Source organism: Puma concolor, chromosome D2 (genome assembly GCF_028749965.1).
Source record: "Puma concolor isolate L17-30 chromosome D2, mPumCon1.1.hap2, whole genome shotgun sequence".
Classification (NCBI taxonomy): Eukaryota; Metazoa; Chordata; class Mammalia; order Carnivora; family Felidae; genus Puma; species Puma concolor.
The window spans coordinates 70,974,812-70,999,288 of record NC_141677.1 but is presented as its reverse complement, the minus strand read 5'-3'; the positions used below and the strand labels follow the sequence as shown (position 1 = coordinate 70,999,288).

The 24,477-nt window shown below is 47.8% G+C and overlaps 1 pseudogene; it reads right to left on the bottom strand.

Moving 5' to 3' along the window:
• Positions 1 to 3,268: 3,268 nt before the first annotated feature.
• LOC112854285 (glyceraldehyde-3-phosphate dehydrogenase pseudogene) lies at positions 3,269 to 6,923 on the bottom strand (annotated as a pseudogene).
• Positions 6,924 to 24,477: the final 17,554 nt, after the last annotated feature.

Sequence of the window (24,477 nt, the reverse complement as noted above, 5' to 3'; positions counted from 1 at the left end):
TGTCCAAAGAATGGAGGACGACATCCAGTCCCAGCAGATACAGCTATCCCCAGAAAAACGTTACTCACCAGCCACATCTTTAGTTCTACTAGTACTAAACTTGGGGTTCAGTTCTATAGTTTGGCGTCGAGGGTCGAACATACAGGTTGGCCAGCATTCTCCACCAGGAAAGAGCCAAGGACGTGAAACAATTACACCTGCTGGCCATTCGAAGGTAAGGCATCTCCATCGGTGTAGAAAGCATTCTGTCTTTTCGAAAGCATTTGCATGAACATGGCATGTGCTTTGGAAGGAATTCCTGGAGCCCTCTGGTTAAGGCAAATCCAGTAAGTGAAAAGTGACTTTATACAAAAAGGCTGATTCAGGGGAATCACTCACTTTTATAAAAGAATGCCTCACTTTACAAAAATACTTCCCTCCAGCATTTCCTTCTACATCGAGCCCTTGTTAGCACATTAATAACATGAGACCATTTTATAAAAATAGTGATGGCCTCATCACTTTTAGGGGCACTTCTGCTGTGGGGATGAGGCGAGTAAGGACTGGGGGGCAAGTTTACAGACGGGGGCAAGACTTCAGCTGTTATTGGCAAGGACCCTTTGTCCCCCAGCACATCTATGTTCCAGCAGCCCCAAGTGTTACCAGCTGAAACCTCCTGAGACCCCTGGGAGACAGCTGTGGGCAGGGATGCCATCATGGATTTCATAAGAGGGAGGGAAATCCCGGCTCTGAGAGCCTGAGTGACTCATCCAAGGTCACCAGCCAGTCAGTGGGCAGGCTTGGGGCCCTCCCTGCTGGCAACCCTGCTCTAGCATGCTGTGGATGTTTAAAAGCTCAAAAGTCTCTTCCTCCAGAAGCTCAATTCTCCTCCCCTTGAGTGTGGGCTCAACACTAAGGTAGAAAACAGAAAGGGAAATGTAGTAACTTTACCGGAGAGAAACCTCACAAATACCACCTTACTGAACGTTAACACCCAGGTTAACATCACCAGTAATAAAATGATTGCTGTCATGTGCCCCTGGATACGATGTGCTAAAAGGCACATCATCTCTATAATACTCTTCTTAAACCCTGTAACTTTGGTTTGATTATGAGAAAACATGCGTCAAATTCAAATGCAGGGACAATCTGCAAAATACCTGACCGCTGCTCTTCAAAAGCGTCAAGGTCATAAAAGTTAAGGAAAGACTGAAAAATGGTCACAGACTAGAGGGGACCAAGGACACATGAAGAGCTAAATGTAACATAGGATCACAGATGGGACCCTGAAACAGAAGACCGACATTAGTGGAAAAACCGGAGAAATCTGAATAAGTCTGTAAGTTTAGTTAATAGTATTGTACCAGGGTTAATATCTTAGTTTTGATAATGTACCATATTTATATAAGGAGATAATATTAGAGGAAGCTGGGTGAAAGGCATATGGGGACTTTGTACTGTCTTTGTACCTCTTCTGTAAATCTAAAATTTTATTTTCAAAGTTTTCCTCTTGTTTAAAAAAATTGTTTTTAATGTTTATTTTTGAGAGAGAGAGAGAGAGAGAGAGAGAGAGAGAGAGACAGAGCATGAGCGGGGGAAGGGCAGAGAGTGAAGGAGACACAGAATCCGAAGCAGGCTCCAGGCTCTGAGCTGGCAGCATAGAGCTCGACGCGGGGCTCAAACGCACAAACCGTGAGATCGTGACCTGAGCCAAAGTCGGACGCTTGACCGATTGAACCACCCAGGTGCCCTTCCTCTTGTTTTTACAGTCCAGTGGTGACCTACGTGCTCCTGCCTTTGGGGAAGGCAGGCAGTACTGTGGCTGGGTGCACATTTGGCCAGCCTGGGAAGTTTTGGCTGCTTCTGGGGAAAGAGCTGCACCCCACTCTCTAAATTCTGCACAACACCACACGACCCATCCCCTCTTCTGAGATGAGCCCAGCTGCTGGTTGGAGTGTGACTGTGCCCAGGGGATGTCAAGGAGGCTCAGTCAGACAGCTGGGCCAGCTGAACTAGGGAGGAAAATGAACACAATCTCTATGGATGCAGGACTCAAGATGCTTCTCAGAATGATTTTCAAGGCTTAGGGAATCTCATGATTCCAGAACCCAAAGGTAATCAGCCATAATCTATTAACCACACTTGTCAATGTCATGACCATACGCGATGGTCAAAAGGAGAGGAAGGGACCCTAAGAGTTTCATGGTTCTATGGGGTTGGGGCGGAATCAGAGTTTCTTGCCCATTCTGAGAAGCTCTAAAGACGGCCACCAACAATTTCTTCTTGTCAGGTTGTGAACACAGCTCAACCCATCAAGCAACAATCACTGGGGGGGATCTCTTTTCTCCTATCCTTGAATCCGAATTGGATTTTGATTTGCTTTGGCCAAAAGAATGTGGCAGAAGTGGTGGTCTAGCCTTTAAGAGTCTGGCGGCTTCTATATTTTCTCTCAAAGCCAGCTCTGACACCCAAGACCACTATGCTGTGAAGAAACCTGAGTTAGCCACGAGGAGAGGCTAAATAGAGGAACAATATGAGTGAATGAAAGCTTGATCATTCCAGCCCAGTTCAACTGATGTACAAAAAAGAAGAATCGCCCTGCTGATCCCACTCAGTTCACAGAACCAGGGGAAATAACAGAATATTGTTCTTGTAAACCACTAAGCTTCGGGTTGATTTGTCACACGGCAATGGATAACTAAAACACTCACTGATGTGCTTGTTCTGCTTTTCCCTAAACTTTTATACTTGTTTTCATACATTCCGATGCTTCTTTAAACTCAAGGAGTCAGAATAAATGGAAAGGTATGCCTCATTTACATAAAGTTGTGAAATAAGGAATTGGATGTCAGACTATGCTATTTCTCTGTTCCTATGCTCCATCCTGCCTTCCCATCTCACCTTGGACAAAAGCCATGCTATCAATATGGCACGTAAGAGCCCTTATGATCTCTTCTCTACCCCTTGCCTCGCTGACCTCGACCTCAACCACTGCTTGTGCTTGATATTCCTTGACTATGAAGGATACGTGGACATTAGGACCTTCGTGTTTGCTCTTCCTGTGCTCGGAATGTTCTTCTCCTAGGTGTATCCATGACTTTCTCTTTATTGCCTTCAAGTCTTTACTCAACCGTTACCTTGTAATGAGATCTTTCCTAACCTGATTGGAAATTGCTACTCTCCCCTTCTTTGACCCACTTATCCCCCTTTTTTTTCCTCCATAGCATTTAATGCCACTTAGCATATTGCATATTATTATTCAACAAACATTGTTTGTGGTCATCTTTCTTTAGTAGAACCTCTGCTCCAAGAAAGCAGAGGTTTTTGCTTGTTTCAGGCACTGCTATGAATCCAGAACTTAAATCTGCATGTGGCACAAAGTTGACATTCGCTACATCTTCATTGGACGGGTGAATGAATTTTCTAAAACCCAGAGCCTCAAACCTGGATGGTTGAGGCTGACGTGTGGAGGACAGTCTCACTTACTGGCAAAGGATGGCATTGCCGTTCGGCTCTGTTAGGCAAGAGAGAATCACAAGAGTAGTTAGGAGACCCTCAAGCCAGAGGTCGGCAACCTCTTTCTCTAAAAAGCCAGATAGTAAATATTTCAGGCTGCATGGGCCATATGGTCTGTATCACAAACAACTCTGTGTCATTGTAGTGTGAAATCAGTCACGGGCAACGTGTAAACAAGTGATTGTGACTTATGCTCCAATTAAACTGTATTTATGGGCACTGGAATTTGAACTTAATTTTGCATTATGTGTCACAAAATACTATTATTTTTCTGATTTTTTTCAATGATTTAAAATGTAAAAAACCATTCTAGACTTGCAGGTCACACAAAATTAGATGGTGGAGCCGATTTGGGCTGTTGTTTTCTGACCAACACTATTAACAATCTCCAAGTGACTCAAAGTGTGGGAGAAGAATTCAATTTCCAGGGAGACTAGCCAGAAGATTATTCATTTTTAAAGACGTATTATTTGTAATATGACTTCATGAATATTCATGGTGATTTTTGCATTCTAGGTAATTTTATAGCCAATATGCCTGGGTGGGAAAGCACAGGGCAGTAGCCAAGTGAGAAGAGCCAATCTTTAGGCTGGGTATGCCAAATCCACTAACCCATACTTCCTCCCTCTGAGAAAGAGAGAGCCCCACGTGGGAGGAAGGAATGGCAGGCAATCATAGATAGGGTGACACAGGAATCAGGCTGATAAAGGTGTTAAGCCTGTGACTTTGTTTCTTGTGTGGGCCAGTTAGCTCTTGACTGAAGTCTGCACCTCTGGCCCCAGGAGCCTGTCTTGTGTAGGTTGGAAAGGTGGGCAGGGGGGAATCTCACAGGGGAGCATTTCCAACCCAATGCCTTTCTGACCACGGGAGAGGTGAGCCATTTTACTCATCAAAACATCAGACAGTGTTAATGTCTCTGGCCAAGGTGCTGGACTTTGTGATCTCTGGAGGTGTATTGTGGGAGGGACAGGACAAGAGATGACAAGATGTCACTTTGGACTGAAAAAGGATATATTGGGGAAAATGGTAGAATGAAAAAATTCCAAACATATACAGAAGTAGAGAACAAAGTAAACTAAGCCCCTAGTTACCCCATCACCCAGCTTCAAGGGCTGTCACCTCATAGCCAAACCTGTTTCATCCATAGCCCAACCTTAGATGATTGGAGCAAATTCCAGATATCATGTCATTTCATTAGGCAAAGGCTATTTTGATTACACAGGAATTCATTATTTAGAATGCTAAAACTACTCAAAATTCATTTAGAAAAGTGAAAAAATAAGCAAAAGAAAAGCAACAAAAATAATCCATGTTTTTACCACCAAGAGGTAATCATTGTTAGCCATTTTTCCTTCTATTTTTTAAAGAACAAAAAAGTATCTTACTATACATAGCTTTAGGAGCTTGATTTTCCCCCTCCTTGATATAGCTATGACACATCTTTCCATGTTAATAAATATACATTTACATTATAGCTTTTTGGGGGGCTGGGTACAGTATACTTTATTGACTGTACATGACAAGGTAGGTCTCCCCAAGTCCCTCCTTCTTCAGAGGGTCTAGGATGGAAACTGTAGAGGTTGGGAGATTATCAGCGTGTTGGGGGATGAGTTGGGGCAAGGACTCCCCAGCAACTGAGGGCCTCTCTCTTCCTCTTGCTCTCGCTGGGGCTGGTGGTTCAGGGGGCTCTTACTCCTTGGAGGCCCTGGGGACCATAACGTTGCTGTAGCCAAATTCATTGTCATACCAGGAAATGAGCCTGACAAAGTGGTCATTGAAAGCAATGCCAGCCCCAACATCACAGGTGGAGGAGTAGGTGTCTCTGTTAAAGTTGCAGCAGACAATCTGGTCCTCAGTGTAGCCCAGGATGCCCTTGAGGGGACCCTCTGATGCCTGCTTCGTCACCTCTTTGATATCATCATGTTTGGCAGCTTTCTCCAGGCAGCAGGTCAGATCCATGACTGACACATTGTAGGTGGGGACAAAGAAGGCCATGCCAGTGAACTTCCCATTCAGATCAGGGATGACCTTGCCTACAGCCTGGGCAGTGCCAGTATAAGCAGGGATGACATTCTGGGCAGCCATTATGCCGCAGCTCCCCAGAGGGGCCATCCATGATTTTCTGGGTGGCGGTGATGGCATGGACTGTGGTCATGAATCCTCCCACAATGCTGAAGTTGTCATAGATGACCTTGGCCAGAGGGGCCAAGCAGTTGGTGGCGCAGGAGGCGTTGCTGACAATCTTGAAGGAGTTGCCATACTTCTCACGGTTCACACCCATCACAGACATGGGGGCATCAGCAGAAGGGGCAGAGAGGATGACCCTCTTCATCCCACCTGTCAGGTGAGCTCCAGTCTTCATGGTGGTGGAGACCCCAGTGGACTCCACAGCACACTTAGCACCAGCATCAGCCCATTTGATGTTGGTGGAATATCGCTCTGGGAAGATGGAGATGGGCTTTCCATTAATGATGTGTCCCATTCTCAGCCTTGACTGTGCCGTGGAATTTGCCATGGGTGAAGTCATAACAAAACATGAAGGCCATGTAGTTGAGGTCAATGAAGTGGTCACTGATGGCAACAATATCTACTTTTCCAGAGTTAAAAGCAGCCCTGGTGACCAGGCATCCGATACGGCCAAATCCGTTTACTCTGACCTTCACCATTGTGTCTTGGGGACACTGCTGGCCCTGCACCAGAAGATGTGTCTGTCTAGTGAATGGGGAGGACCAGAGTGCATTACAGTTCTTAATGGCTCTGTATGTATCCACAATGTGACGCTTCCTTATTCTTAAAACCATGTCCTTATTGGTGTGTATTTAGGTTAATTAAAAAATTTTGACTATTATAATTACCTTGTAATAAACATTTTTGACCAGATATCTCGTACCCTTGTTTGATCATTTCCTTTGGATGAATTACAAGAGGTAGAATTCCTAGGGCCAAGGCCTCCACATATTTAGAGATTTTTATTCATATTGCCAAGATGCTTTCTAGTACGGTGACACTAAGGTCATACCAAGTAAACCAGGAATGCAGAAGAGCGCCTGTTTGTCGCATCCTCACCAGGAGGGAGTATTGATATTCTTCTAGCCTTTGCCAATACGATCGGTTGAAAAATGTATCTTGTCATTTTCATTTGCATTTCTTTGATCACTAGGGAGGCTATTTTGAAAATGTTGGCTGGCTGAATTTTTTGATTTATTTTTTAAATTTATTATGGAAATTAAAAAAAAACATAAATGCAGAGACCAATCCCTCTGTAGCCATCACCCCACTTCAACATTTACAACATGTGGCCAGTCGTGCTTCGCTTACATCATCCTCCTTCCCCTTCACATACATGACATATACACCACATTGTTTTATTTAAAAAAGTATTTTTAATTTTTTAAATTTGAGAGAGAGGAGAGCATGAGTGGGGGAGGGGGCAGAGGGAGGGGTGGGGGGAGAGAGAGAGAGAGAGAGAGAGAGAGAGAGAGAGAGAGAGAGAATCTCAAGCAGGCTCCACTCTCAGTGCAGAGCCGGATGCGGGACTCAGTCCCATGACCCATGACTCGCTACCCGAGTAGAAATCAAGAATCTGTCACTCAACCAACTGAGTCACCCAGGGGCCCCTATACCACATTATTTTAAATCAAATCTCAAGCATCATATCCATTATACATTTTCAGTATACATACTAAATGCAAAAGGATTCTTTATTTTGTTATCACAGAGCTGTGATATTACTACCAAACTTAAAAATAACAATAATTGGGGTTGCCTGAGTGGCTCAGTTGGCTAAGTGTCCAATTCTTGATCTCACCTCAGGTCTTGATTTCAGCGTCATGAGTTCAACCCTGTACTGAGCTCCATGCTGGGTGTGAAGCCGACTTAAAAAATAATAATAATAACATAACAATAATTTGTTAATACACCCGCAAGTATCCAGTGTTCAGATATGTTTGTTTCATGTTTGTTTGTTTATTTAAAATTTTTTCTTTAAATCTTCATTTATTTCAGGGGCGCCTGGGTGGCTCAGTCAGTTTCTCGCGGTCCGTGAGTTCGAGCCCCACGTCGGGCTCTGTGCTGACAGCTCAGAGCCTGGATCCGGCTTCAGATTCTGTGTCTCCCTCTCTCTCTGCCCCTAACCCACTCGCATTCTGTCTCTGTCTCTGTCAAAAGTAAATAAACATTAAAAAAAAATTTTTTTTAAATCTTCATTTATTTTTGGGAGAGAGAGCATGAGCAGAGGAGGGGCAGTGAGAGAGGGAGATGCAAAATCGAAAGCAGGCTCCCGGTTCTGAGCTCTCAGCACAGAGCCCGGCACGGTGCTCCAACTCATGAACCATGAGATCATGACCTGAGCCAAAGTCCGACTCTCAGCTGATTGAACTACCCAGGCACCCCTGTTTATTGTTTAATAGTTGGCTTGTTTGAATGAGAATCTAGTAAAGGTCCACACTTTTAACGTTTTTATTTATTTTTGGGACAGAGAGAGACAGAGCATGAATGGGGGAGGGGCAGAGAGAGAGGGAGACACAGAATCAGAAACAGGCTCCAGGCTCTGAGCCGTCAGCCCAGAGCCTGACGCGGGGCTCGAACTCACGGACCGTGAGATCGTGACCTGGCTGAAGTCGGACGCTTAACCGACTGCGCCACCCAGGCGCCCCAGGTCCACACTTTTAAACGTGGTTGATATGTCTCTGAAATCTGTCTCTGTTACTTTTTTATTAGATTTGAGTTTATGTTTTAAGTAAACTCTGTCCCCAATGTAGGGCTCAAACCCATAATGCGGAGATCAAGAGTTGCTTGCTCTACTGACTGAGCCAGTCAGGCTGCCTTCTTTTTTATTGAATTGAAACGCACCTAACATACAAGTAACCATTTTAAAGTGTATAATTCAGCAGCATTTAGTGCATTCACGACGTTGTGTAACTGTGACCCCTCTCTAGTTTCCAACATTTTCATCACCCCAGAAGAACGTCCTGCACCCTTCAAGTAATTATTTCCCTTCCCTTCCAGCCCCCAGACGCTCCACTCTCATTTTGTACTTTGAAAGTCATATTGTTAGTATTAATATCTATGTTATTATTTGGAAATCATTCCCAATATATCAAATGAGTAATCATGTTAGTGTTCTTAGGAACCAAGATTTTCACCATCAAAGAAATAAATATGTAAAATCAAGTAAGTTAAAATTGGATATCCAGTATAAGTTAATGATGTAGTTTCCCTTAAAAAAATATTTTCCAATGCTTTCCACTTAAATTCTTAGAAACAACGACCAATCCAACCGCCAAGAAAACTCCATTTTTCCAGACTGTGTTCTAGAAATACCATTTCTCACTAAGACTAGGGGTCTCTGGATAAAGACTGATGTCTGGTCTGGGGCAAGAAATTCATACAGGTTTGTTTTTTTTTTAATTTTTTACTGTTGATTTCTTTTTGAGAGAGAGAGGCCACAAGTGGGTGAGGGGCAGAGAGAGAGAGAGCAGGACAGAGGGTCCAAAGTGGGCTTAAGAGCAGAGAGCCTGATGTGGGCTCGAACTCACAAACTGCGAGATCATGACCTGAGTAGAAGTCAGACACTTAACTGACTGAGCGACCCAGGCACCCTAGGTTTTTGATACACATTTATGTGAATATATGAGTATATATGGTTTGATATTTACCTTGCAGTGATGATTTAATGCCACTGGCACAAAAAAATCATATTGTTTGCATCTGAAAAAGTTACAACGTCAGTATGTATTTACTCTTTTCTTTTTAAGATTACTTTGGAAATGTTGGTATGGGGTTAACACTCCTCACTGATGCGGATAAATAAAGCCATAGATTGAAATTAGAAGTATCAGTGTAGACGCTCGGCAGAAAACACCACACTGTTGATGGACAAGCCCTGGGTAATCATAACCTCAACAATTTATTGCGTAGATAAAGGCTCAACCTGCTGTAAAAGGAGAGCTCTCAAAGAAGTCCTGCGAAGACTGCGTCTTTTTACAATTACACACAGACATAACAATGATTCCAAGGCTGTTTTCCATTAGGTCTGGTTGAGGCATGGTACCACCTTCTGTCGGAGCCAGACCGAGTTCTGGGACTGCCTCGGAGGCACGGCCTTGCCTACCCACCCCTGAAATGATGCCTCTTCTCTCAGGTCTCTCGGTGTCTTCAGAGACCCTATGAAGTGGCTTCAAGTAGAGACGGGTTTTTTATAATGTGTGTGCCATCTCAAGGCAAGAAATGACCCTATGACTCAATAACCAAGGCAGTTACCCTCTATTCTCCATCGGCTGTGGCCCAGTCTGTGTTCTCTTTTCTCTGTTATTTCTTCTTTGGGTGTCTAGGATCACTTGCACATCTCAGCTGCTTGTTTATTTCTCTTTTCTTGGTCATCAGCTTTGCTGCTTCCTAATCGCTTGCCCGTGATTCCCTGATGGGTGCCACAACGCGTCAACCTCAGTCCCTGTGTCAGTGTGTCCTGTCGGCTCAGCTCCCCAGAGATAACTGATTCGTTCTTAGTGCTTCACGTGCAAGTTCCTGGGGAAGACGACCTGATGAGCTCAGTTTGGATTAAATGGCTGGAGGTGGGGTGGAATCGTCTGGTACTTGGGCTTTGTCTCCAGGGTGTCTGTCCCTATAGAATTGTCCATTAGGAAGAGTCTGTGGAGAGTGGGTGTGGGAGGGACAGGGAGGAAATGATTGGTATCTCTAGTTGAAGGCACAAGGAAGAACTCAGCAGGAGGATGGATGCCTTCCTCCTATTCCTTGGTAATTGGGCCCTGCCATCTTGTTACCACTGAGAACCATCCTTCTGGGATGTTGGACCCAAAGGTCTTTTCCTATCGTCCACGTTCTTCCTTCTGCTTGGATAGTCTCTTTTTTCACTTAACGTTTTGTCTGCCCACCCTCTCACCCTTTAATAAAATAAGTTCAGTTCTCACCTCCTCCAGGAAGCTGCCCTGATAACCTCCAGATTAGATTGTTTGAACCACCTTGGTATTCACCTGGTCACCAGGGTAGGGCTCATTTAATGCACTGTAATTAATGACCTCTTTATGTGTCTGTTCCGTTTGCTTGACTATAAACTCTTGAGGCTGGAGCTACGTATCCATGCACCTTTGTCTCTTGGAAACAGGACAACATGGCAATGAAAGCAAAGGTGCTGAAATTGCACAGACTAGGGTTCAAATTCCAGGGCTTCCACTTGTTATCCAGGTGATCCGGGACAAGTGCTCCGCTTCTTTATGTCTCAATGTCCCCATCCGTAAACTGGGGCATTGTGGTAGAAAGCCATAGTGTGGTTGGAAATATGACACGAGAGAGCGCGGGCAAGGAACTTAGCACCGGGCTTGGATAGTATAAAGGCTCCATAAGTGGTGGCTTTCTGTTATGCACGAACGTTTGCTTAGAACCAGAAAGACGTTGTCTACGGTGCAAGTCACAGCGGGGAATATGAAGACGAGGAAGACACAGGCTTACCCTGCAGGAACTCACAGCTAGGAGGGGAGGGATGGGTGGTGAGGAACAAGTCTACCTTGGGTTTTTCTTGAATTCTGAAGGCTTCTACCATGAAGGCATCTTTGGCAGAGACATCTTTTATTTGACAGAAGCCTCCCGCCAACACACAGGAAAGCAAGAGCAAGACGGCAGCCATGACACCCATCATCCTGTAAGCATCCTTTAGGATTAAAGACGTTGAAGACGTAGACACTAACACTGACAACAGGCGTTGTGCTGTGCGCGGGCCCGACAGAGCCCTCTGAGGCCTCACTCAGGGTCAGGCAAGCTTTCCACCTCACGGCCCGTGAGGATGCACTGGCCACCTGGGATGCTTTTCCTGCCTGGGATCGTTCTTAGCTTCTGAACGCAGTGGAGAGGTGGTGAGACACCATCAAACCCTCCACAAGGTCAGAACCATTCTCTCCACACTGAAAGAAAAACAAGCCCACATTCCTCTATTTCTATTTTCAAGATTCTGCCTATTCCAAATGAGACCACTCTTTGCCTGCCTTGCATTCATTACTACATTTAATTTTAGCCTTGGGTACGCGGCGACTGGAGCTGAGGGGTATTTCTGTGGTCTCCGGGAGACGGCCCCTGGATGCTCCTGAAGGGGAAGCCCAGGCGAGGCCTTCGGGAGTCACCACCTTCCCGGCGTAGGCCCTCACAAGGTCCAGTGTATTCCATCAGCGTATAGCTGGGTCTGCCTGCTTCTCGCTTTCTCTGGAAAGCAAGTTCTGGGCGGAGCTGACCCCTCCTTTTCTCATCTGGGGTATCTCCTATAGAGAAGACCCAGTTATCGTGCTCCTAGATCCCCAATAACAACCCCGCTTGACTTGGTGGTTACGAGACTTGCCAAGGGCTATTATTACAGCAACCACAATTTCCAAACCCATGATCAGAACTTCAGAGCTGAGGTCTGGGAAAGGGGGACCGGCTCTGGGGAATAGAGTCCTACCTGGGAACACGGGACATGTCGGGGCAAATGCAGAGGTAAGACGTGGAGCTCTGGGAAAGCAAGGACAAGAAGACTCCATTCTGAGAAAAGCCAAAAGTATTCAAACAAAAACATCTAATCTAAAACAAGCTTCCAAGTGCGCAGAAAGACAAACGGGCCAGTCAGGGTCCTGGGGCAGGTCTCGGGCTCCCGAGGAATTGCCAAATGTGAGCACCGACTTTCCAGTAAATTAACCAGACTCTGCTCTCCAAACTATAATGGCAGTTACCGTTTACTGAGGCTTTAGCACGTCTCAGGCACAGTGCTAAGTGTTTTTATCTGCCCTCTATCCCTGAAGTGTGGATATCACGGTGTCAAAACGTTTTATGGGTCACCCTTCCATCCGTGTAGCCACCCCTCCGCCCACCCAGCAAGCATTCACTGAGCATGCGCTAGCTCAACAAGTGGTCCTATGCCCACCTTCCCGCTCCCACAGTGGGTTGGCAGAGGCCCACGCGTAAACAAACAGCCCCAGCACGATGCAATAACATAACATGAGCTGATCTTTCCAGGAATCTGCCAAAGGGCCCTCGGTTCCAGCCCCACCTCCCACCTTGTGAGCCAGAAATTAAAACGCATTCATTAACGCCCTCTTAAAGTCCCAAACAGCTCTCTGCTTCAAGTGGTAATAAATATTTCATGCCCAATTGTGCTGCGTTCCTCACTGTGTTTATTAAATGGAGTTTCTCATAATTCCAGTTATTCATTTTAATAGGTCAGGCCTTGGCTGTGATTTAAACAGACCGCTGAGGAAACAGCCGTGGTTAAACACTGTAACAATATGGATTATTAATTTAATTGGCCGGCTATTACTTGTTTGGACTCAGAGCTAACACATTTAGTTCAGTCTCTGGTGGCCCATAAACCGCAAAGGTCGTGACTTTAACATTCAGAAGAATGGGAACGAGGAATTGAGGTGGAGATTGGGAGGAAAAGTTAGAAAACAGCGTGGAGAAGGCCGCGCGGGGAAGCGGCCGTCTTGCTGGAGGCAGGGCAGGGCAAAGGGGACTCGTCTGTCGGCTTCTCATTAGAGCTTCTTCGGCAAACGCTGCCTGGCTTGGCAACTGCCACGAGCCAGTTTCTCGCTCAGATTTCTGTACGGGCCCAACCCTTAGCTCCGGTGACGGGAGCACCATAAACCGAGTCAGGCCTCACCTCTCTTCTGGGTGCCCGAGCCACAGGGAAGGGCTCTGTGCCATGAAAAAAGCGAGCGAGAAGACGGGGGGTGGGGGGGGGGGGTGGGGGGGTTGGGGGATGATCAGTGGAGTCCCTCCTCAACCTCCTCCAGCTTTTCAAACATCAGAGCTGTGAGTTATTGATTTCCTCCTATGCAAAAGGCTCCGTGAGCTTTCTAGATGCCACCCGAGGTCTGCAGGGGTCCCCAGGATGCTGAGATCTAAATGAGATCCACCTAGACCTGCACCCCATGCCCCGTGGAGGACCGGAGCCCTCCCTGAGGGTCTGCAAATTTCCAGGTGACCGCTACCTCTCCGGCCCGGATTCCCACTCGCACTGAATCGGTTCCGCGGACAGACAGATACACAGCCCCGATGGATGGATCCTGTCATGAAGTGTAGCCCCTTCTTTTCTGCTACAAACCCCACTCACTTGAAGCGCGTGTGGGAGTGAGGAGACTTGGCTAAGGATTTCGCCAGGAGCAGAAGGGTCTGCATCATTACAGCTCAAACATCAGGATGAGGCCAGTCTTGTTCATTAAAGGCCTTCCTGGGCCCTGTGTGCTAAGATTGTTCCACGGGCTGCCCTATGTTTGGAATTTTCCAGATCTGTGTTATCTGGCTGACTTTTTATCTCGGCTCCTCCTCCTCTTCCTCTAGAAGGGACTTAGTCTTAAGTCCGTGGACGTCCAAGGTGTTCTGTGGGGTCTGGGAACTTGGGTGGGAAGAAATGATATCTTTTCGATAGCCTCCTACTGAATTTCAGTATTTCCTCCTCTTGTGAGCGTAGGAAAGAAATCAGTAGTACCTGTGACCTCGTCACCACAAGAAATCCAGATATTTTTCTATATATTTTATATTTTATATCCAATTATTACAGATCTTGAAGTATCATCTGTACTCTACTTGGACACCGTGCCAGCTATTTGACTGTTCCCCAGATCACAGAAGATCACAGCGCTCCTGTCCGCAGATACTTATGAGTCCTAACTTGCCAACTCTGGAGCAACTCTGGACCCTAATAATTCAGCCACCAAATGCTGCAGTCGTGTGTTCCCACAATTGGAGATTAACTCCATAAACTTTGGAGGATTCAGGTGTCCCTTGTAAAGCAAGCTGTGGGCTTTTAAAATAATTTTGCAGCAACTTCTCTTTGGGAATCAGCCGTCGGAACCATCAAAATTAAAAACAAAATCAATTGAGTGTCTGGGCGCCTGGGTGACTCAGTTGGGTAAGCGTCCAACTCTTGGTTTCGGCTCAGGTAGTGATGTCATGATCCATGAGATTGAGCCCTACGTTAGGCTCTGCACTGTCAGTGCTTGGGATTCTCTCTCTCCCTCTCTCTCTCTCTATCCCTCCCCTGCACTCTCTCTCTCTCTCAAAAATAAACTTAAAACATTTTTATATTTAAAGAATAAAATATGAGTTAATGTTGCCTGTATTTAAAATGCATTGCTTTGTTATTTGAATGAGTTTATAAAGTCGCACTACGTTACCCTGCCACAATTAAAAAATAATCTTGATAACTGTATTCTAATATAATTGGCTTCCTTTCCATCCCATATATTTTGTTTCAGGAATTTACAAATATTAATCTAAGAAGCCTTCCCCAGTGGCCACTGGGGTCCCCGGCACCAACGGTATAGAAATTCCAACATTTTCTCTCACTCTTTGTTTCTCATATTCAGAAGCATCAGGTCAGCCATCCAGTAGCTGCACGACATTGTCATGTTCGCCAGAATGTGACCAAGATATAGGGGGGCAGACCTCCAATTTGGAAGCCATGGTTTGTGGACTGGTAGAATTGTGTTGGTTTCCCAGTTCCCCTCCTGTCTCAAGACTTGATGGCTTTTAGAGTCGTTCTATAGAACTTCTATACTTCTATAGATTCTTCTAGAGTTCTTCTCTAGATTCAAAGTGGGGAGTAAACCTCTAAATTGTCTTATCCCGGGAGAAAGGCTCAGGCCGAATTTGCTAGTGGGAGGAAGAAGGCTTGATTGAGCATCATAGCAGATGAACGGCCAGTGCCTGCCACATAGAGACACTCAACACGTTGTTGAATTAATGAACAAATGAGTAAGTGAACGAAGGAAGGAACGATTGATATAAGTTACTAAGGAAAGGTGGAGATTGGGAAGGATAAGTCTGTAAGGAGCATTAGCCCTAAGAATTATGGGGCCCAGTTCCCTCCCCTACTGTGCGTGGGCGGGGGCGGCGGGGAGGGGGGAGAAATCAGATTACAATTAGCACCACAAATATCTCGGGAAGAAAAAAAGTCAGAGATGTGATGTACATCATTTCTTTCATTTTTTTCTGTGCTAAGTTAATGCCTTTCATAAGTTTTTTTTTTTTTCTGCTGAGGTATAATTGACATGTAACGTATTGGTTTTAGGCGTAAAATGTAATTATTTGATATTTGTACATATTGTGAAATGATCACAGTAAGTCTGGTTCACATCTGTCACCATGCATAGTTATACCTTTTTTCCCTTGTGATGAGAACTTTTAGGATCTACTGTTAGTAACTTTCAAATACATGATGCAGTATTATTATTTTTTTTAATTTTTTTTTTAACGTTTATTTATTTTTGAGACAGAGAGAGAGCACGAACAGGGGAGGGGCAGAGAGAGAGGGAGACACAGAATCTGAAACAGGCTCCAGGCTCTGAGCTGTCAGCACAGAGCCCGACGCGGGGCTCGAACTCACGGACCATGAGATCATGACCTGAGCTGAAGTCGGCCACTCAACCGACTGAGCCACCCAGGCGCCCGCGTGATGCAGTATTATTAAGTGTAGTCACCATGCTGTATATTACATCCTCATGGTGCACTTAATTTATAACCGGGAATTAGTACCTTTTTTGACGTCTCCCCCCATTTCGCCCACCTCTCACCCCGCTTCATTTCTTTTAACCCCAACAGAAACACTGCAAAGTTCCACAATGCGCAGCATTCTGCCATCTTGCTGCTGTCTCAGAGGACTGCTCTTGGCCCTTGAACCTGTCACTCTCCATACCATCTGAGCACCCAGCTCAGGGTAAAGGGAAGAAGGGGGCATTTGGCTTCAGGACAGAGACCAGCAACCAACGTACTGACTCCCTAGGGTGAAGGTGGGCAATGCGGGCAGAGAGGCCCCCAGTTCCAGCAGGGATAGTGCAGGCAGAATGAAAGAGGGGCCTCTCTGCATCTTACGTGGACAAAACGGTGCAGGATGGCTTGTCCATGGACACAGACTCCAAAGCTTATTCTAGAAAGATGAGTGAAATAGTTTCAGACACCCCCCCCCACCCGCCCAAAGAAGGGAGGACCTGCCTTCCTCTCCTTGAGACCCCCAGCCCCACCAGGCTATGTCTTGATGAAACACTGCAGGTCTCTGGGAAAACCAAGCTTGGCAGTTGCTTTTCTGCAATTGAAAGGGAGCGTGTTTAGGGGGAGTCAGGAGCGGGAGGGTAGCCGGCTCTAGGAGATCACTTTTCAATAGGATGGACTTTGAAGAAGTGGGGTTGGTAGTCACCAACCTGCCTCCACCTGCTGCCACGACTGGTGGAGAACCTTCCCAGAACAGTCATCAGGGCCTCTCAGGCTGGAGGAGGAGACTGTCGTTGAGATGGCTTGCCATCACCTCTGCCCTTCCCCCTGTGCCGCCATGAGCTGATGATGACACTTACGAGGACGGCAGACGAGATAAGCCTCACGCGCAGCAGAGGAAGGACTTGAAAACCTCCACGGAGCCATGGATACAAGAGGTGGCTGGGGCTGAACACAGGTCCTCCCCCATCTTCCTCTTGTACCTCAAATCCTCATTAAAGGTTTCTTTGCCCCCCCCCCCCCACACACACACAAAAGGAAAGGGAGCACGTTAACCCCTAAGAATCCTTACGGAGTAGAGTTAGAGGCAGTGTTTTTAAAGGCAAACCATCCCCGAATTCATAGAGATAGTTCTCCATATTGTTGCTTCAGCAGTTGTGATGGTAATGAACACAAAAGTGAGCAAAGAAGTTTTGAGTTCTCGCCGTGTGCCAGGCACAGAGGGGCATTCACAAATGAATCCATGATGCCTTGCCGTGCACAGGGGGATCCCAGGTGAGCCAAGGAACCAGGAAATCTCAGCCCACGCTCTGGCAACAGGTCTCTGAATGTATGCACTGTCATCTGTGTGGCCTTGTCACCTGATGTCTCTAGGAGAAAGGTCCCCATTTCCCATGGCCTAGACTACTGGCATGGCCATGCCACTCTCCCAATCACAGGCTTCAGAAAGACTGGGTTTGGACATCTCCAGGTGTTTATTTGGTTTTTCCTATTTCTTGGTTTTTAATTGGTTTCAGATGTGAGTACCCAATAGAGGCCCTGAATAAATAAAACAGATCATAAAATATGGCCAAGCAAAATGGGCGTGAGTAATCCCAGAGTGCATGGAAATGCACTTCCAGAAAGGCTCATAAATAATGAGGTGGAAACAGTAGTCTATTTTCTCTTTAATGGAAAGCCAATTAGGAACCCTCTCTGGACTGGAGGAAAAGAGCCAGGTTCCTTTGTTCTGTAATGAGGAGGTGGCCACGGGGTGGGTGAGGGGAAGCCACTCGGCTTGCCAGAACAGGGCAGAGAAAATACTGTGGTCACTGGGTCTGTGGGTGATGCCAGGGCAGGAAGTTCGAGGTCTGGGCTTCCCTTCCCATTTCCACCTTCTCCAACTCCTTCCCAGTCGAAGCAGGAAGATCTTTAGGCCCAAGGTGACGTGGGAAAAAGAACCAGCAGGACTCGTTGGAGACCCACAGGAGGGTCCTGTTGTTTTGCACCCATTATGGGCTCCTTCAAGAAGAGCCATTGTTGGGCCCTCCAGCCTGGAGCAGCAGGAGGCAGGCATCCAGGTCCCCGCGGATCCACATGGAACCATGTCCTTCCCGGTACCTCCTCATTGTTCTCCCTTTTCTGCTGGTGTCTCCTCACTGTGGGCCAGCAATGTCCATCACAGTGATTCTGTGTAGAATGTTGTAGATGACCTCGTTCCACTGAGGCGGAGGGGGTGTCCTGTCCTCCACCCTACAAAGGAGGGAATTGGGAACCAGAGAGGGACTCCACGTTCCAAAGCCACTTTGCCGCCGAGCAGCAGAATTGGAGATTGGTTCACTTTACTCTCCATGATCTCCTCCGGGAGGCCGGTGACCCCCTGATGACTGTCAGTGGGGGTCCTGGTGGGCCTCCCCCCGGGAGTATGAGAGACGCAAGAGAGCGTAGCTGTGAAGAGCACAGGCTTTGCCATCATGTCAACCGGGGTGAGATTCTTTATCTCTGAACAGCCATGTGACTTTGGCCAACTTTCTTAATGGCTCGGGCCTGATTCTGTGTTTGCAAAGGAAGGCTGATGAACTTAGTTCCTACCTGATGTGAAGCAGTAAACAGCGGTGAGACGACTAGTAGTTATTATTTTGAGAAGCCTCTGTGGCCGGCCCTTTGGAACTGCCAGTGGGTTCCCCGTGGAGCCCGCTGTGGCCTCGGGAACATCACTAGTTACCTCCCACTCTCTCATCGAGAACAGTGCTCTCTGGAGACTGGCCCGGGATTCCACGAGGACCCTCGGAGGCAGTTGGGCATGTGAGCCACATCAGCTCCGGGCTCTCGCTAACCAGGGCAGAGGATGCCTGCTGAGCCTTTTTGGAGGATCGGAGGATCTTTGGTGCCTACCAGTCGTGAGTCACCATGGGAAACAGCAGGCCCCTCAGCCAAGCCTGCTGGTGCATATGCTCCGAAAACCAAGTCGGTTGTGGGTTTACAAAGGGAGGAATCCATTGAGGACGCCAGCGCGAGCCTGCCGGCAGTAGGAGCCTGAGCCAGGACTTTCGGCAAAGGCCGCAGCTAGAGAATCTCACGTCTTCATTCCTCGGGAGAAGCGTTTTTGAAATTCTGCTTCCCCCCCCATTGAAACAGGTAAACCACTGCTCATCCTTTGGTGAGATCCCAAGGAATTCCGTAAAGAGGGGAGAGGTCCTAAAGAGGAACGTGGGGTCTCAGGAGACGTCACCATTGACGCTTGCCCCTGGACACCTGTGGAACGGGGGCGGGTTCCATCACCTTTTAAAGGCCACCTTTTCTGCAGGGCAGGGAAGGAGGGATGAAATCTTTGTGGAACACCCACGATGGCCTAAGCACATTACCCCTCACCCCATGACGTGTGTACAGATGCAGAACCCGGAGCTCAAGAAGGTTATATAACTTTCCCAGGATGGGGCCCTGCATCGCGTGGACCTTGAGGGCTGCGGCAACAGACACTCGTTATGAAAAACCCAAGGACGACGCAAGCACGCAGGCCATGCAAGGACAAGGATAAGGTCCGCTTTGGGGCTGGAGGTAGTGGGAGCTGATGGACAAGCTCACTGGGGACCGCAGGCAAGATGAATGAGCTCCAGCTTGCCACCCCACCCTTGGAAGAGAGAGTCTCGTGGGTCTGGATGGGTCACCTCACCAGATCCTCGGCAGATAGGACAGGGCGCTTTGAAAGTCAATCCCACGCAGACTGGAGGCTGTGGGAGGGGAGTAATCCCGAGAGAAAAACTGGGGCACGGTTACCAAAGGCAGGGGAAGGAACAGCACGCTGGTAAGCCGGCAGGCACAGCAGGTGCCCATTGGTCACGGCAGGTGAGTGGCAGAGCCGGATTGAAACCAGGTCAGTGACCCACAGCCTCTGAGGGCCGTCCGTCATGCCCACACGCCAGCCCTCCACCTCCAGGGGTCCTCACTTCTCTGTCCAGGCTTTCGGCTTCCTCTTTAGGGGGCCCCGTGATCCTGGCACTGCCTGGGAAGGGTTCATGCCCCGCTGGAGAGGAAACCTCCGACAAGGGCAGTGGAAAGGGAAGTGAAAGACATACAGTGACAATTTAAGAGTTGGAGAGTGGCATGCAGAAGTGGGAAGGGCCTGTGGCTTTCTCAACGTGGGAAAATGACAAATCACTAGGGAGTTTTGTGGGGGGAAGGGGAGCAGACAGGGACCAAATGTGAGGAAGAATTAGAGGTAGGAACTGTTGGGATCATCTTAGATTCGAAAGAAGCTGAGATAGACTTATCTGCTACTTCAAGATACTTGAGGTGTCTTATAACACACCCAATCGATAAGAGGGTTAAGTTAGAAACCGGGTTTAAAGAAACGTAGAAGAGGATAGTATATAATTAAAAACCTGTATTTAGGAAGTTTGAAATTACTTTGGAGCTTCCTGGCCGCTAAGGCAAAAAGGGAAACATGATGGGTTATATAACTCTCATCGGCTCCTAAAAGGAAGTGAATCTGCAAGTCAGAAAACACAATGTTTCTCCCAAGTTACTAAAAGAAATCAACCCAGTGGGACATTACATATCCAACGGAGAGATTTTCTACTGTCATTTTACTGAGCATGAAAAACACGATTTCTAAGGCCATTATCATCTGAATTGTTGAGAAAGGTAAAGTGTTCCTATCAAGTGCCCCTCTCAGCGCTGGAAAGGTTCCCAGAGATTTTCAAGTTCAGAGGCCCCTCCGGGCCTCCCCCAGAGCAGCACGCGACCTCCCTCCCCTACCCATGCAACCCAGGGCTTATTAGTCCTTGGGTCCCCTCCTCGCCCGGCCTCTACCCTGCTCTGTCTGGGAGGGGCTGCCCCGGCAAGCTGTGTCTTCTGGGCTTTCTGCTGGGTTAGGCGTGGGGCTGCTTTGGAGGGAGAGGGGCCGATGTAAGGAAGGGCTTCTCCCCCTTCCGTTCGGCAGCAGGCAGGGGCCCTGGTGGCATCTTTTTCCTCCATGGCTCCAGCTCTTCTGGACGGACCCTTGTGGATGCAGCTTTGCCCGGATGCCCCGGCTCACCCCCTCCCCCTGTCCCTCTGGCCAACAGGGCTGGTGGCTTCCTACCCTGCTTAGCGCTAGGTGGACTGAACGGCCCCCGTCTGGCTTCACAGCTCTTGCGTCTCCCGCAAAACCATTCCCGCATTCAAGGCCGTCTGTTTTCCATGCTTCAGTGGTTTCTGTTTCCTGGGTAGACGCTGCAGGACCACTCAGCAAGTGGTGGTCCGGCCTCAAGCCAGACATTCCAGGAATGTCACTGCTTACTTCACAATTAAGGCAGCCTACTTCATCTTGAAGGCAGGGCCACCCGAAGGGAACCCTTGAGCAGGCCTTTGGCATGTGGCTGGGGCCTGGGTCAGAGAAGGGAATAAGAAGTTCTGGGCAGGGGAAGAGCTGGTCAAAGGTCTGTCATTTGTAGTGAGTGTGGTGGAGTCACAGAACCACGAGCAGTCTGTCTAGTTGGAACAGAGACCGTGTTTATCCAGTAGACGTGTTTTCAGTAACACCACAGCCCGGTGTTGTGGGGAACCTAGGCGAGGAGTGTGTGAGGCCCGGGCCCTCGGGGAGCACCCTGAGATGATTCTATCCAGTACTCTGGGGGTTTTAAGACTGAGCCACAACTGCCCCAAGTGCCACTCGGGCACCAACCCCTGAAGATACAGCAGATTCTTTGGTCTGCTCTCGTTTCTGTTTGCAGATGCGGTCGTTCACCTTCAGGCCTTTCTTCTATATGAAAGCAAGATGCAGAAGGCCCGGCCTGGCTTCTGGGAGGAACGTCAGGCCCACGAGCCTGCGAGCTTGATGAACCTGACTCTCTAGGACGGAAGAAAAAGCGCAAAGTTCCTTTGAAACTACTGGCATGTCTTTGGAAAGGTGGAGAAAAGGGCAGAGGCAGGTTTTGTGGGGCATGAAGTCAGGGCTGGCTTCCTGGGCGTGTTTCCCAGGCAACCTGCTCAGGAGGGCCCTGTGCCTGGTTTAACGCTCTGCTGTCCCCACCTCGAAATTTTTCGTCATCTTGAACAAAGGGCTTCAAGTTTTTATTTTGCACTTGGGTGGACACGAAACTTATGTCATTTGGGGGCCCCTCATTATAAAAACAACACTAAATGAGCGAAATGAAATTAGGTACCAGGCCTTGGGAGGTACCCTGAAGAAACTTAAGTTCTGTTAGCTTCACAGAAAAACGTGCCTGTGCTTGGGGGTGGGGGCATGACCATGGCTGGGAAGTCCTGGGGCTCAGGGATGGGGGTGTCGAGTAGACCCCTCTTTGCTCCCCCTCACATCCTACTTTGGCTGTAATCAGAACAGTTTTACTTTGTTCTGGATTAGGAGTCTAGCTTCAGGCTGTGTGTGTGTGTGTGTGTGTGCGTATGTGTTTTAGGGTCCCATGACTCATGTAGTTTGAAAACCACTAGTTAGACAAACCACATCACACCAGGCTTTTTGTTGTAAGGGAATTGTCTTATTTCAGAGGGCCCCAGGTGACCCGCTGACCTGGGGTGTCTCCAAAGCCAGGTAATAATAGGCCGTGCTCTAATCTAAGGAGACTCTGCTGTATTTGCAGAGAGCTTTGAAATGTTCTGGGAAAAGAGCTGATCAGATGTGCAAGGTATTATATTCACGGAGAGAAAAACCCTCCCAACTCTTTATAAAGTGGATTAAGCCAGTTTCTAAGGGCTGCAGGTTTGTGTGATCTTAATCCTGCCCCTTACTCCCGATCCTCCCTCCACCTTCCTCCTCTGTTTCCAGGATATCCACCTTCCTGGGCGAGGGCTGGGACGCCTTTCGGGGGGCTGTCCCCTCCCTCGGTGGCTCTCCCCAAGGGAAGAACTGAGGGACACCCTTGCCCTCGCACCCTCCCGGCCAGGGCTTCCTTTTCCTGTGGGCACATTTCACATTCACGCGCTCTGCTCTGGTGGTGGGAAACTCGCACAAGATATGGTAATTATGCTATTGTGCATTCAGTGACTCAGACCAGAGCAGCAGATGGGAAAAGTTGTGGATCGCAACCCCATGCGATATTTGACAGAGTATCAGTCAAATATAGTTCACCCAGCATCATGTTTCTGTCAGTCCCTCTTAGCGGAAGTTAATTTAAAGTGACAAGATTGACATCTGCTCCTTTTCAAAGGGGTGATACTTACTTCAGGGCTGCCCTCACCAATGGATACCCAGATAGAACCCTCCATAGTCAAAGGTGGGTTCTCAGAGGCAGGACCAGCGGTAGACCAGGAGACTTGAGTCGCCACTCAAGACCTGTGTTGGTCAACGTGCTGAAGGCCTGGTCTGTTTCACTTTGTGGAGTAAGGCAAGGGGTTGCCATGGGCACCAGCCTCCTAGAGAGGCCATCTCCACACATGGGGTCTCGTAACTGAAAGCTCTACCCCTGGGCTTAGGCAGAGAGAGCTACACTAGGGGATGAATGCCCTTGTGTGAAGACAATGTAGAAACTTTTCCAGTGGAGGGCCCCTGAGCCAGCACAGCTACCACTTGGGGTCTTATCAGTCACAGTTGCTGATGACCAGCTTTGGATGTGCCGTTTTTTGATCTGTTCTTCTGTGGTTCCTTCTGTGTACAAAGACTCAGGGAAAAATACAACTTCTGTGACTGGTCAGTCGTGTGGGCCCTTGTGACTTCTAAGGTTGCTTCATGCCAGGGCCCCAGTGGGTGCTGTCATCTCCAACGTTTTGATGAATCCAAGAGCTCAGCTCCACCCACCATCACATCAACGTATCTGTCTGTTGGAATTTGAATGTGGAAAGCTGGCTTTGTTCCTCTACCTCTAAGCCAGGTAGGCCCATCCACAAACCATGGGCTTCTGGCCACTGAAGATAAGCCCCCATCCTTTGCCCTGACTAGTGGACTCCCATTTACCTTCAAAACCCATCTCGTCGGTCCCCTCCTCCTGGGAGCCTTCCTGGACACCCCCAGAAATTGTCATTCCGTTCCTCCCCAGAGCAGCCTCTGGGTTCTGTGTATACTTTTCTTTCTGCACTTATCACATGGCAGCATAATCACTGTTTTGCTTCTCTTTTTTGCCTTCCTGGCTGTGATCACCAAAGCGTCCTTCATAAATAAATGTTTACTGAAGTAAATAATTGAATTGTTTACTGAATAAGGTAATTGTCCCATTGGCCTTATCCAAAGTAAATGTATGATTTCCTGTAACTACTGTGATCTATTTCTCCAGCTTCTGGAGAACATGGTCACGTCTTGTTTCTTTCTCAATTATTTCTCATGACACCCCCTACATATTGGAAGTAGGGGGAAGTAGTCTCCTTTGAGTCTGCCTCTTTCTCCAGGGTCTGATCAGGGTCATTTACCCAAACGCCTAAACTCTCCCTTCCTTCATGTTGACTTTCCCTGGGCTTAGGTGTCCTTGCCCGTACCTCCTGTCCACCAGTTTACTGGGACCCTGCAGATCTATCAGAGGAATCTGAGAAATGGTGGTATTCAAAACGGAAGATGTTGTGGTCTAAGTTTTTTTTTTTTCTTCCCAGGAGGTTCTTTGGTTCTTG